Source organism: Calonectris borealis, chromosome 1, assembly GCF_964195595.1.
Source record: "Calonectris borealis chromosome 1, bCalBor7.hap1.2, whole genome shotgun sequence".
NCBI lineage: Eukaryota > Metazoa > Chordata > Aves > Procellariiformes > Procellariidae > Calonectris > Calonectris borealis.
Window position 1 is genome coordinate 152370518 of NC_134312.1, and position 4260 is coordinate 152374777.

A 4260-nucleotide genomic window follows, 5' to 3' on the forward strand; every position below is an offset into this window, starting at 1 on the left:
AGCACAGCCAAACCCCTCGGAGCAGGCAGGGAGGAGGCTGCAGAGCCTTTTGGTACACCCGGGGCCCTGACAGATCCTCTCTCCCTCAGTAGCATCTTCACCTCCCTTTTCTGTTCTCTTCTGCTCTGTGACAGAGAAGTACTTTGAACGGCAATGCCCTCCTCTCCCTTTATGCCACTGAAAAACGGTTGAGGTAGCTGCAGACCCTCTTCACTGCTTGAAGGCTGTCGTCGGTCTGCCTGATCCATGCGTGTGGGGGCTGCAGGGTCCCCAGCAGGACCAGGCTGGTAGGTGCTCTCCACTCCGCCTCTGTGTCAGTGCTTCAGACAAGTTTTGAATCACGACCATCCCCAACCTCTCTGCAGTTGAAGGTGCAGCCAGCATCCGGCCCGTCGTCAGCTCATCCTTCCTCTTTCTCATCAACATACACAGTAACGGCCCCATCTGTTGTCTCCTCTTGAGTCCCAGCCTCTCCCAACCTCTTTCCTCCTAACACCAAAGTATTGACACATTCCTAGCCCAGTTTTATTGCATTCATGATCACGTTTTAAAATAATGAGGTTACGTGAGGATTATTTTGCGTTTATTCTTTGTCTTTTTCTTTTCTGGTATCACAGAGCGGGTGAGGAACGTCTTTGGCAACCACACGCTGGAGTACACAGTTAATTTATGGCAGGGGCATTACAATTTCCTCGTCCGAATGCCCGAGAATGTAATTATACACATACACATTTCTAGATGCTGATGACCTTCAACAGCTGTGAGAAACCTGCAAGAAGTTCCAGCAGGTAATGTCAGATATCGGTGCTCGTATTTAAGTTCACTGTTAAGAAACAATGTGAGGCGGAATTTCACTTCAGTGTCATTCAGTAGAACCATCCGCATTTCTGCGGTAACCAGAGATGGAAAGCAGCACAAAACAGAGACCTGGGCACAGATTGGTAGAAACAGGCCAGGTCTTTCATGCTGTGGATAATCTAAACCCTCTTTCTGGCCAGCTGGATCCTTCTAGCGTAACTTTCTGTTCACAAGAGCTGGCAACTGAGATCCTGATTGAAAAAAAAAATCCTGCAAGTTTGTGCAGAATATTCATATTTGACTTTAGAATATATAAACATTTTTAAAGAACAAAAAAAAGACCTTCCCATTTCTGCATCTTTTTGTATCTCCTGCCTTCTGAACATGCTGGGAGGCAATTATGGATCCTGCATGGACCATGAGTCAATACGCCATTTTTGCACCAGCATCTAAAACCCCTCTGAAGTTAGTTTTTACCCTTTTGGAGAGTATTTATTTTTTTCTAGTCAAAGCTGCTAGTCGGAATTGGGCATTCACAATTGCAGTCTGATGTTTTCTGTGTTTGTGTCAGTTTGAATCAAAATACTGTAATATTTCTATTTGTAACAGTAATGAGCCTCTGGCAGTATTTACATAGCTGTACATGAGATATGCAAATGGAACATGTTCAGGAGATCAGAATGTGGCCTAATGAAATATAAACCACAAAATATATCCGGAAAATATTTATTTTTTAGTTACACAGCAGTGAAGAGGTTTGGGAGAGAGTTAAAGTGTTAAGAGAGAAACCAGCTCTCGGTAAGAAGAAGATGACATTTTCAGCCTTCAAGAACTTCAGTGAGAAGCCCAAGCAGATGCAGAGAAGACAGAGTGCATTCTCTTAATGCACTTGGAAATTATCAGGTAAGACTCAATAGGTTTCCCATTTGTTTCACATATTCTTTCTTTCAAAGGAAACAGTTATAAATAAATAATAATAACTTGAGAATTTTAAGTTTCTCCTCTCATCATTTAAGACTTAAACAGCACCACCAACTCGCAAGTCACACTTCCCCCTGATTTTTAAAATTCTATATTACATCAGAGTTGGGGGGAAGTACTAAATTTTTTTTCCTTTTTAAGCGTGTTTTATTTTGATGTTCAATATAATTTTGTGCAGTCCGTGGTTGTTGTCCTGTTTGGGCCGATTGGGACTAACGCTGCAAATAGAGGCTAGCAGAGAAACTGCCTGCAGCACGAGGAGCAGTGTGGGCTTACCATGGCTGGGGAGATGAGCTACTGACCTCCAAAGACTCTCTGAAAACAACTTATAGACATTGATTTTAAATGAAAAGCAGCAGCAGAATGTGTTTAAATATTGAATGTGAAGTTGTCAGTACAATGTTTTGGAGTTGAATAAGCTTCTCTTTAAAGCTGCGACAGGCATGAATGCGGGTTTTTTTACTTGAATATTTACGTTCCGCATCAGTTTTCCATAACACAATAGCTCATGACAGGCTGGAGCCCAATTCCAGTTTGACAGACAGAGCGATTTCCATATTGCTAAACGTTGATGACCTCAGGACGCAATAAGAAACAGGGCAACAGAAATTCAGTGAAGCTATCAAGTCGGTGAAGATTTTTATTAAATGTAGAGCATTATATTTTAAAAACAAGAAGACGTATGGCACCAAAGTCAGCTGCCATCTAACCAGACACAATTCCCATTCCGCAGGGATGCTGTATCTACTTTCAGCAAAGCTGAATTTGCAAAACAAAGTTACTATTGTGCCAACAAAGCTCTCACGCCACGCTGAGTTGGCACAAAGACAGGCTGCGAGCCTGCATTGATTTGGTGTCATCGGGAGAAGCGTAGAAGAACGCGTGAGCACGGAGCAGGTGGCAGCTCCTCCCGCCTGGCCGCCCCGGCGAGGGGAGCAGGCTCAGGCCCTGCTGCATCCCCGTGCAGGAGAGATTGGGGCACGGACTTGGAAGTGCGTTCTGCTTCTTTAGCCATCATATTTTGCAGCATTACCATGAGGTACACGCTGGCTTCCAGCAGGCAGTGCCCCCTGAACCCCGGTCAGGTGAGGGGTGCAGCCTTCCCTACAGATAGGGCTGTACAAGCCCCCATCCCAAACCTGATCCCTGCTCCCACAGGCACGTGCCGTCCTGCTGGCACTGCCCGAGATGGCCACCAGCACAGAGAGGGGGAGCTCAGCAGGGGCGTTTCTCTGCTGGCAGGAGGCATTTCTCATCTCCTCGGGGTCACACTTCAGCGGAGAGCCTGCGGGCAGCGCTCCCTCGCGCCCGGGGCTGCCTCGCTGCTCCCGTCTCTCCTCAGCTTGTCCTGGCAGGCGCTGCATGGCTACAGAAATGCTCGGATCCTGCTGGTGGTGGCCGGTACCTTCCGCTGGCCCCCTCAGGTGTGGGAGGAACGATGCTGGTACCTGCTGAAGAAGAGAGGTTGTCCCAAGAGTTCCTTGAGTGGCGCAGCCAAGCCGTCAGGCAGCGGGGGCTCCTCGGGACACGGCTCGGGATGCAGCCGTGGTGCAGACTCTCCACATCCAAATCCGAATGTCCCGAATACTCCTTCCATGTGAATACAGAAGTCAAAGGCCAGGCTCTCTGCCCCCCTGCGCAGGAGGCTGCTTTCACAGGAAAGCAAAAATAAGTGAACAAACGGGCTGCAGGAATCCCGGTCAGTGAGGGCATGGCAGCCTGACCTGACGGACATGGATGTTTAAACCCTGAGAGTTTTTACTGAGCCGGGGTTTGACGTCCAGTCTCTGGTAGCTAAAAGAGATGGAAAATAAGAAGCCCCCAAATGGAAAAATACTGCTAAATAAACTGTGTTTAGTTAAATTACCTTTATATAATGCTATCAAGAGGTACTCCTAACCACCATCGGGTGATGGTGGGGGAGCCTGAAAAGCCGCCGTTGGCCAAAAGATACCAAGCTCGAGTTTGTGAGCAGGCGCAAGATCCCTGCTCTTCTGGGTCCTGCGGGTCCCTCTCACAGGAGAGACCCCTCCTCCAGCCTCCCCTGGGCATCCAAACGGGTGGGAAATACTCGCTTTTGAGCAGACCCTCATCTGGTGAAGATCTCGGCCCTACCCAGCTCTACTGCAGAACTTTCCTGGCAAGTCTCCTTCTCCTCAGCCCAAGCCGGGCTCTTTCACTGCGGGGAAAGCCTGCCCCGTGCTAACGCTACCTGACCCAGCCAGGGCGCCAAGAGAAAATCCTTTCTCTGCAGTCAGGATAAACTTGGAAAACAAGATAAACTTTAGATGGAGCTAAACCCAAATGATTCTCTAACAGCAGTTTTACTTAAGCTTGAAGTAATTTTAGTCGGCAGCTCACTTATGTAGCTTGATATTAACAAATGTATTTTTATCTACTTCTGAGAGTACCAAGTAGCATAGCATCTTCCTTAATTTTTCTAGAGTAATAGATGAAAAAATTGCAGATCACATCTCAAAA